At 43.3% G+C, this 10,881-nt stretch overlaps 1 long non-coding RNA gene across 1 annotated transcript in view; it reads right to left on the reverse strand.

The window, feature by feature from the left end:
- The window catches only part of LOC107182409, a 45,520-nt gene extending 34,645 nt beyond the window's left edge, over nucleotides 1-10,875 (reverse strand). Inside the window, exon 1 of the long non-coding RNA XR_001513125.1 lies at nucleotides 10,470-10,875. This is a non-coding gene — a long non-coding RNA (uncharacterized LOC107182409). The remainder of the gene's footprint in view (nucleotides 1-10,469) is intronic.
- Between the last annotated feature and the right edge of the window lie 6 nt (nucleotides 10,876-10,881).

The raw sequence follows: 10,881 nt of genomic DNA on the forward strand, positions 1-10,881 counted from the left end.
ATGTCAGTTATCATCACAATACTAAAAAGTCCACAGATTCTACTCTTAATTCCCCTTAAGGCAAGGAAACTAAAACACAGAAAAGTTGAGTAACTTGCCCAAGATTTCACAGGTAGTAGTGACAGAGCCCAGGTTGGGACACAGCCATCCGGCAGCCTTCATGGACACACTGGGCTCAAGGTGGCACTCAGACTGGACCTTCATGAAGTTGTATTTGGATCTCACATTTTCACCCTGAGGAAGACAGATGGAAATGTAACCTACAGTCAAGATTGCCTGGTGAATATTAAGCACAAACAAATGGGAATTAGGTTGTCTTAATGAAGGGCTCTTCAGCTAAGAGTGCTTGAAATATGTCTTTCTCCAGGGAGGAAAGCACCAGAGATGACTGGAATCTTCTAGTGAGGGCACCTCTTTCTCCAGCAGTGTTGGGGATTGACAGGCTAAGTTGTTGGTCCCTTCTTTTTCCTCATTCTGCCACTGAGAGCGTTTTCCTTTAACACATTCTTCTCTTGGATATGCTAAAGTCATTGTCTCACAGCTTTAAACATGCTAATTGCCAGGTTCCGGAAGCAGCCATTCTTTAACCTCTTGATTGAAACTTAATCTGGATGCTCATTAGCCAGCCCTTCACAAATTATGATTTTGGGTTTGCTTTTACTGACTCTGATCTCATGTTTTTGTTCTGAATTGCTTAGTTTAACTCAGAGGTACTTTCCTGTCATTCTTCAGTATCTTCAAAATTCCCTCCTTTGTAAAGCTGATTTGTGTGTGTGTGTGTGTGTGTGTGTGTGCGTGTGTGTGTGTGTCCTTTTTCCCCCTAATGTTTGGGGAAATTTTCTAAGTCAATATGAAATAGTAGGCAGTTAGCAAGCCGAGTAGGAACAATAGCCTAGGTACAAAAGGTCAGGGCGGAAAGCCCCAGGTGCCTACCAACTGACAATTGTAAGGTGGGACCTCACCTCCAGGATGACCCTGCCTACCTTTGCATATCTTGGTTTAGACCCTGATTCACTGGTCACTTGATTCAGGCCCTCTGTTGACCTTTCCTCCCCTGGCACTGTCCCTGGTCATGTGATAGACCCCCTTAGAAGAGTTATACCATTCCCCTACAAGCCCTTGCACACCACTCACTTAAGTATTAAGCCCTGGAGATAACATCTAGGCCTCAATTGTGTTTCAGCTCCAGGCCCAGAAAAGCAGCAAGACCAGGCAGAGTGACCCTATGGCTGACATCAAGACCACTTGGGATTATTAATGACACCCTGCCTTGTTGCCAAGCAATCAGTAGAGACCAAGACCTGGAAGGGACACACCTGGGAAGCTGATGAATATTTTATTGAGATCCTTCCGGAGACCTCCAGATAAAGTTCCTTAAGACAGAGGACTTAGAGTGGCTCTCTCTCATGTACTTTCCTTCACCTTTCTTCCCTCAAGGTGCATACCTTTGCTTTCATTCACCTAAGCTCCAAGGCCCTTCTTTTGCCTCTGTAACTTGTTTCCTGAGCCCACACAGCCCACTGGCTCACTTCTACTTCTGTGACTTTCTAAATAAACTTGTACTTATATTTGAGTCTTGACTCTGAATTCTTTCTTAGCCAAAACTCAAGGACCACGGTCTAACATCTGGTGATGTTTGCCATTAACAAATAGTCATCACAAGTGTCCCGCATTTGGAAATGGAAGAAGCAGACCTTTGATGCATTATTTTATACTGATTGTGTTGCTCAAAGCACCCTGATGTTAACTGTCCAGAGATGAAAGATGTTTTCTTGGAGATGCTAGGGAGAGGTGAGATGATATTAAATATACTGGACACCTCTGTACTGGACAACAACCTAGAAAGAGGCAGCATGACTTCTACTCCTGGGTAATCTTGAAAAGTGGCACATTTTAAAATGGAAAGTATGTTGATGTGAGGGCTCAAACTATTGGAAAGATCTTAAGAAAAGAAATCTAAAAGTAAGATTTGATTTTCCACATATTTTCTTCACTGATACCCACTATCAGTTTGGGCCTAAGAACACAAATTTGGGAAGCCACGTTTCCAATTACCAGCCTCATAAACTTATATAAATTAATAAGTTTACAGGTTTTACAGCTATCTCATAAACTTATGCCATTCATAAGTTGCTCATAAATCTGATACTACATATTCCGTGACATGATCTAGCACCTGACTTTAGTTTAATGTTTAAAATATACTTAATATAATAATATGATTTATGTAAAAATATATATGATAGCAACACTTAGGAAAAATAACAAAGGAAATGCCAAGTGGAATACAAAAATAGTCCTTTCAAATCAGTGTTCTTATTCTAATGATAATACCACGAGATGTTTTACATGAAAGCATGGTTACTCTGCACAACAAAAACTGACATCAGGAGAATAGGTGAAACATTTCAAGCATCCCTAGCAATTCGTAATAGTCTAGTAAAAGCCTATCTGCTTCAACAGTATCAAAGGGCTTCCTTATCTAGAGAAAGTCATGTGTTTTGAGGGTTCAAGTTACAACAAAAAGACTGGAAAACCTTTGTGCCTCAAGCAAACTTGCTCAATGGGACCAACTGTAAATGGGTAAAATGTCAAGAAGGGCAGTCTATAGTCCACACCATTGCAAACCTTGAAGGTACATTATTCATGGTGACTACTCTCTACTCTTTACTCTCTTCCTCCACTCCAAGAGTTTCATTGGACTCCCTTGCCTTGTGCCTTCCCGTGGATTTGACCTGCATAATGCACCTTTAAGAGATCAGCTATGGGCCAATATGTGGTTGTGTATTTATTCCCCAGCTCCCTTCCTGTTAGTGTGAAACATAGATGGAAGCATGGAGGGCAGGAGAAAGGGATCCAGGGGTGGGTTTGGCACTCTCTTTCTCTGTCACTCCTCTGGTTGTGTTTTCATGACTACAACTCCTTATAGTTCCAGTTCTCCTCTGGACAACCCCTCTCTCCGTGCTCCCAGCTTCTGCACGGAAGTCCCTACTATAGTTTTAGCTCCTGCCAGGCTGCCCAGCGTCTGGGTTCTGCTAACACTACCTCTTCCCTGCATCCAGCCAACCTTAGAGAAAGCGGCAGCTTCCTGCTGTGGCTAATCTCTCAGTTGCCTTGCCATTCCCTGTTTGACTTTTTAGCTTCTCCATCACAGTGTAATTAATTTCTTTTATTTAACGCCTTCTATTTGAGATAGGGTATGCTTTCAGTTTGCTTGACTAGACCCCAAGTCACATGGTACTCCCCCACTTTCCAGGCATGGAATAGAATAGTAGGACTGGGCATTAAGCAATCATAGTCCACTACTTCAGATAAGCATATGTACATGTGGGAATATTCCATGACTATATACATAGAGGATATTTCACTTGAATTTACTTTTATATTATTTATTCCAACATTCTTCTTTGGGATCCTTCCCAACTTTCAACTCTAATTCTTTGTACATGAAGATGTCAGGATAATGATCATCAAATGCTATTTTATGCATATTATTCCTTTGCTCAAGCATCTAGAGGATATTTTTTTGGTGAAGCAGATCCATGCTCCTTGGTCCAGCTATAACAGCTGTCTCTCAATCATCACCCTCCATCATTTCCTTCCTCCCATATCTTTATACCCTTATATCCTATGTTATGCTCCAATGAAGCCTATCTATTTCAGTGAAAGTGAAAGTGTCATGCTTGCCATTCTTAACATTCAATTTCCTGTTCTCTACCATTGTGTTTCCACTAGGGTAGTAGCACGCTTTCTTCTCACATCCTTCACATTGATAATACCTTGTACAGAATAAGAATAATGATTTGTAATTAATAATGCATCATCATATGGATGTGTAACTTCTCTGGGCCTCTCTCTTCTTAAATATTAGCATTTTCCAGGGTTCTAGTCTAAGCCCCATTGCCTTTTTATTCTAAATTTCTTTTTTGGATGATACCTTTCATTCTGATGAGTTTAAATCCAAATGTATGACTCCTAAATTTACATACCTGGTCTTCAGACCCTCCTATGCTTCAGACTCGTGTTTGCAGCTAACTGAATACCTCTGCATGAGTGCTTTGCAGGCACAAGAACTCCAAGTGTTTCAAACTGAACTTAACTTTCTTTCCTCACTCTCCCTACACCCCTTTCCAAGATTTTCTAGCTTTAATTAATAATGTCGCCTCTCAACTAGAAACTGAGTCTTTCTTGATGCCTCCTAAAAACTTGCCATTTTTGATCTGTCACAAATTCTGAAAGATCTTTCGAATTCATCCTTCCTAGGTCCTTTAGGAGGCCATTCTTGTAGACAATCTCTTCAACTTATTCCCAGCCTCTTTCTCCTGGCTCCTTAATGCACAGACCAAACTGGTTTTCTCTTAATTCCTAAAACACACCAGTCTCAGGAATATTTGCAATTGCTGTTCCTTTTTCTCTAAGTTTTGCACAAAGTTTTTTTTCTCTTGTTCATTCAATCTAAACATGTTCATTCAATCTAAACAGGTTCTCATTTCCCCCAATATTCCCTATCACACAGCCTGCAGTTAATACCCTTCATTACACCTTATCACAATCTGCAAACATTTTGTTCATTTGGTTAGTCTTTTATCATCCCTTTCTCACTAGAATCTAAGCTTTGTGATCACTGTACGCTCAACAGATTATAGGTATAGAGTAAGCACTGTGGGATAGAGATATGAATGATGGAAGGAATAAACTAAGCAGAGGCCTTGGTCTGTCTCCCAGATCCTCTGTATTCCACCATGCACAAATCTGATCATGTCGCCGTCCTGCTTAAAGTCCTTTAATGGTTTTCTATTTTCTGTAATAGTCATTCTAATACTTACAAAATCTTTCTGAGATTTACAATTGTAGCAAGAGCAAGGGTTCAGAATCTTCAGTTTAAATTGGAAGTTCTGGAATAGATAGAATAATGAACTCTTTACCATCACCTCTTGGCCCAATGAAAGTTCAAAGGCTTTTGCCAGTATAGATCCTTGTTTTCAATTCGGTTACCAGGCAGACAGGGAAGTAATGAAAGCATTGGACTACTAGTATAAACCAGGGTATCTGGGTCTTAATTTTTGCTGGTCACCTGACCTTTCCAGTTTTTCATTAACTCAAACATAAAATGAGGAGATTTTATGAATAATCTCCAAGGCCCCCTTCAGCTCTGTAATTCTATGACTCTCAGGTACTAGACCACTATGTCTCAGGATTAGTTTTTGAGCATCAAAGTAAATGATGTGTGGACTGTAAAATATAATACAGGTTGTACTATTTGGGCTATGTGTGTAGTACCTTCATTATGGAGCTTGTTATACTTGGGCTTTCGAAATGGTTGATGAAAATGATTATATGTAGCTTCCAAGCATTATTTGATTTGTTTCTTTTTGCAAGTAATGTCAAGCCCAGTGAAAACAAGTGGCATTTAGAAATGGTAGTACATGGCATAAAAGGTGAAGGCGGGCAATATATTTTGCCTCCTCTGCATTGGGTATGTTTTGTATGTTACACCTTAAAATAAGCATATCATCCTATTTCATAAAGGAGCACAGGGACGCCTGCATAAGTAAGACTCTGGAGCTGGTAAGTGGCAGGAACATCAATGTATCCAGCTCTAGTCTACTGGTTCTGCCTGAAATCCTTTTATATACTGACTAGAGGCCTGGTGCACAAAAATTTGTGCACTCGGCGGGGAGGGTGGGGGTCCCTCAGCCTGGCCTGTGCCCTCTCACAGTCTGGGACCCCTCGGGAGATAACGACCTGCTGACTTAGGCCTGCTCCCGGGTGGCAGAGGGCAGGCCCAATCCCTAGGTGCAGCCCCTGGTCGGGCTCAGAGCAGGGCCGATTGGGGAGTTTGGGCGCCGCCCCGTCATGCACAGAGCAGGGCGGATTGGGAGGTTGCGATACCACCCTCAGTCACGCTCAGGGTAGGGCCGATTGAGGGGTTGGGGCACTGCCCCCTGTCACACTCAAGGCAGGGTCGATGGGGAGGTTGCAGCGCCAGCCTGTCACGCACACAGCAGGGTCTATCAGGGGGGTTGGGGCTCCTAACCGTCATGCGAAGAGCAGGGCCGATAGGGGAGTTGGGGCACCGCCCCCTGTCACACACAGAGCAGGGCGGATCAGCCGGTTGGGGCACCGCCCCTTGTCACCCACAGAGCAGGGCCAATCAGGGGTTGGGGCGCTGCCACTGTCACACTCAGGGCAGGGCCGATGGGGAGGTTCTGGCTCTACCCCGTCACACACAGAGCAGGGCCCGTGGGGGCGGGGGTTGGGGTGCCACACCCTGTCACACACAGAGCCGCAGGGCGATCAGGGGATTTGGGCGCTGCTCCCTGTCACGCTGATCCCGGTGCTGGGAGGCCTCACGGCTCTGCTGATCCTGGTGCTGGGAGGCATATTACCCTTTTACTATATAGGATAGAGGTCTGGTGCATGGGTAGGGGCCGGCTGGGTTGCCCTGAAGGGTGTCCTGGGGTGCCTGGCCAGTCTGGGTGAGGGGCTGAGGGCTGTTTTCAGGCTGGGGGGGACTGAAGCTCCCAACCGCTCCTTTTTTCCTTTTTTTTTTTTTATTCTGGGCCAGCTTTAGCTCTGAGGCTTGGCTCCAGCTCTTAGGCCTCAGCGGCTGAAAGTAGGTTTCTGACCTTTGCTTACAATGTTGCGAATCTGCTGGTATTTGTTAAAATGTTTCAAACTGCTGGCTCAGAGGCCTGCAGCGGCAGGCAGGGAATGTTGGAGTCCTCCGTCACTGAGGCAACCAAGCCTCATGTTAGTTTCAAGCTGCCTGGCTGCCGGCGGCCATCTTGGCTGACAGTTAATTTGCATATCTCGCTGATTAGCCAATTGGTCGTATGCCAATTACCACGTTTCTCTTTTATTAGTGTAGATATCTGGTGCCAAATATCAGTTTTCTCTCTATCTCGAAGTCACTTCTCCAAGTAAAGGGATATACATGAGCTGTAGAAGAAGAATGCATGAGCGTGGGGAAAGGGAGTAGGAGTAAAAAGAGAACTCTTGATTGCAACCTCACCTCAGTCCAGCAGCTATCCTTGGATAATAGCTTGCTTGAGATTTTCCCTGATCATTGCCATTGGATGCCTTCTTAAATCTGTCATTGTAACCTAGTGGTGAGAGGACCTACTGCTGTGCTGAGTAGGACCTAGTACTAGTGTTCAGTGCTCATGGGCCCTAATGTGCTTCAGAGAAGGAGATCACACAATGAGGAAAAAGCATCCAGCTATTGATCAACTCTTATGCAACATCATTGGAACAGTTTCCTTGCTTATAGTTGGTTTGTTTATTTTTATTTTTTAAAGAGACACTCAGTTCATGATTCAAGTCCTTTTCAAGAAACGTAATCAAGGTAGGTCATTAGAATTCATAGAGTGATCCAGTATAAGGAAGTCTAGCTGATTCATTACGGAGAGCTGTAGTCTTACTTATAAAACAGGTGTAAATAAGGACCTTTCAAAAGGCTGATGATCCACAGAACTCTCTTCAGGAGGTAAAGCATTGTTACTGGTGCCTTAGCTGAGCTACAGAAATAGTCAACACATGATGGCCATCAGGCATTTAGAGACAGACATCTCAAGAAAAACTCATTCTTGCAAAATCCATTGCTTTTAAAATGGAAGGAAAGAATTAAAAAAAAATTATACTCATTTTTCTCTTTCTTATGATATCACTCTGACACCTATTTTCATAAGGAAGCTAAGAACATAATCTATTGCACTAATTGCTCCAAGGGTCTTAGAAAGGTTATCTCCAATTCAATTAATTTTGTGATAAATAATGCTTGTTATACACAATTCATTGAAGAGTAAAAATATTTTGTCTTAATAGTGCAAATAATCAGAATGAATGACTGGTTGATTATATACTAACAATTGCCAACTTCATTCACTACCATATACCTAATAGCCCCTGACAATTCAGTTAGAATTTTTATAAGGCAGAGCTGTCTAATAATATTGGTATTATTGGTCTCTGCAGAACACATTTTCACTGGCTACTCCAAAGCTTGCTAAACTGTTGGATAACAAATGGGAAAATATCACACCACAGGCAATATTTACCCATCCAACAGGCAAAACACGAAAATGGAACCCAGGCCTAGAATCTTCTAGTGTTACTCAATCAAGGCAAATTATTCATTGTCTTCTGCCCAGGAGGCCCCATGGGACAGGAAATATTGATTTAGGAATTTGCTGGGCATGAATGTCTTTGTGTTGCAACTATGTTCTTTTATGTAACTTCTTAATACTAGTATATTATAAGATGTTTCTATTCATGCTGTGATAAGCTGAATAAGAAATTAAGTCTGGCTATTTAATAAACATGAAATGTAAACACTAAACTCTTTTTGTAATTACTAACTTGAGGATCATTAAAGTTCACTCCATGGTGTGCAGGATTGCACAATGCATTGTTTATATCCATGCCTGGCTTCATCTCTTTATTCATCTCAGAACCTTACAACCTCTGCTTATATCTCACAAGACCCAATTTCAGTCTTTCTGCGAATGGAATTTGCAGAGTCTGAGTATTCTTCATGGTTCACCCAGGGCTTCTCAAAGCCAGGACATTCTCAAAGTCAGGGCCATAGATATTGGTGAGGAGCTGAGGCTGGGCCAAGAGGAAGTTTGTGGAATGAAGAAGAGCAGGAGCTATTCATTACCTGAGCAGGAGAGGAGGATTCTGGAGCAATTGAAAAGCCATGAAGCATATAGAATGGCAACATACAAAGTTATTTCATCAGCTAAAAATTTGCTCCATATAATTTTATGTCCTAATAATATCTGGTATGAAAAGTAAGGGCCATACATGAATGCACAGCATTAGCATTTATTTATTTGTTTGCTCTTCTCACTTGGTACTTCCCATGTAAAATCAGCATAGCAGTTCCTGAAGACTCTGCAGTCAGACCTGGGTTCTAATCCAGCCTCTGCTACTTTCTAAGAGTGTGATCTTAACCTCCCTTGGCCTCAGTTCCTCATGTCTAAAAGGAAAATAAAATTATCTCTCTTGTAAGATCATTGTAAAGGAAAACCATAGACACATGATATATGATGCATTTGTGTACATGTATGTATATATGTAAACATATATATCTTTATATATGTATTTTATATTCACTGAAAACAGTGCCTGGCAGATATCTAAATCAATAGTGTTCAATAGAATTATCAAATTCACTGTTGTTTTATAGTTTCTACTTAACTTCCCACATCTGTAGGCCTTGTCTTCCCTCCTCTCTATGAGCTCCTTGAGAGTTGGGAAGCGATCATATTTCGTGGTGGCTACATGTTTTCTGTAAACCCATTTGTTGAGGGTTTACTCCCTCCCCTTTTCTCAGGTCCATATGATTTGGTGGCAGGTGAACCAGGTCTGGCCAATCACTGTTGCCTTCATCTCGCCAGAGGGAGAGTGCGGACTCAAGCTTGGATATGCAGGTCCTCACCACAGGAAGGGTTAGTGACCTCTGAGATGGCTGGCTTTGAGGCTGGGCATCTTTGTCTCCGTTGGGAGATCCTGCCTGAGAACGAAAACAACACCAAGCTGCACACAGCGTCTGGTTCCATTTTCTTGTTTTGCCTGTTGGATGGAGAGAGGAGGGCCCTGAGGACATCAGTTTTGGGTTTCAATCTTGCCTCAAAAGAGTGCTCTTGGATCTTCTGATTTTAGAAGGAAATACATTCTGTCTTGAGTTTATTTAAATTAGTTTGTATTGTATTTGCTACCAAATTATACTAATATATTTTCTTAAAATCAACTTGATCTGCATGATCCTCTTTGATGCCATTGGCTGCCTATAAGGCCCTGCATAACTTTAAGAATATATATATATATATATTAATAATTTAAAACTCTCAAAGCGTATGAGCCCACTAACTCAATGTCCTATACATTATCATACTGTTCTTGGCAATCCAAGTTCAATTTATGTGTCTTGACATAGGAACAAACCGTTTTGTAGAGAAACACATGAGGTAGCCCGAGGATCATGTTGGATGGACTGGATTGTTGAGAGAACTGATTGGGGAGACCAGAGATTCGGCTTCGGAAGAGATGATTTCCTTTCAGCATAACTGACTCCGTGGTCAGCTCAGTCCCTTAACCGCACTGAGCCCCATTCTTCATTCACAGAACGGGAAATATTTACAGGGTTGATGTTAGGCTTAAAGGAGCTTATTTGATGTGGGAGCTACGCATGATGCACGAGTTATTTGCTGAATTCAGCCCCCCGCCCCCGCCATACCCCTATCTCAATTGGTGATGGATTCACACCTGCCAAATCATGAATCTAAACGTTTTAAAAATTGTTTTACCGTCAAATGCACAACAGGAGGCACGTTTCAGAAGAATATACGTAAGCCCAAACAATCATAACCGGGCCCGGGATGTAACTTTTGTGGGAATACTGTCTCCCTCTGTACAAGGAATGGCTCCACTGCCACGTTACCCCCCAGGATCCCTACCCTTACCTTCTGCCAGCTCAGGGCTCAGAGGGCAGCTGCGATGCTGGCTTCAGCCAAGTTCCAAGCAGGCCCTTGGGCCGCCGCTGCAGCTCAATACCTGTGAGCAGCCTGCCCTCCGGGCGTTCGGGGGGCGTGGCGGAGAGCACCTGCTCCCGCGCTCGCCTTGAATCTCGCTCGGTCCCCTCACTTAAGGGTGCAGCTCTGCAGGCTCCCGGCCCTTCCCTCCAGTGTGCTTTCTGAGATCCGGTTTCAGTTCCCCAGTGAGCAGCTCCCGGGTCCCGTTACCATTCCCCAGAGCTCCGTGTGTGCTGGAGGGACGGGGCCAAGGAGAGACCGAGTGAGGGGACCAGGCTCCCGGGCTCCAGTTACCTCCCGGCGCGTTCCCCGCCCCGCGCCGCCGAGGGAGCGGTGGAGCCGG

This window comes from Myotis davidii, unplaced genomic scaffold (genome assembly GCF_000327345.1).
Source record: "Myotis davidii unplaced genomic scaffold, ASM32734v1 scaffold394, whole genome shotgun sequence".
NCBI classification, from domain to species: Eukaryota; Metazoa; Chordata; class Mammalia; order Chiroptera; family Vespertilionidae; genus Myotis; species Myotis davidii.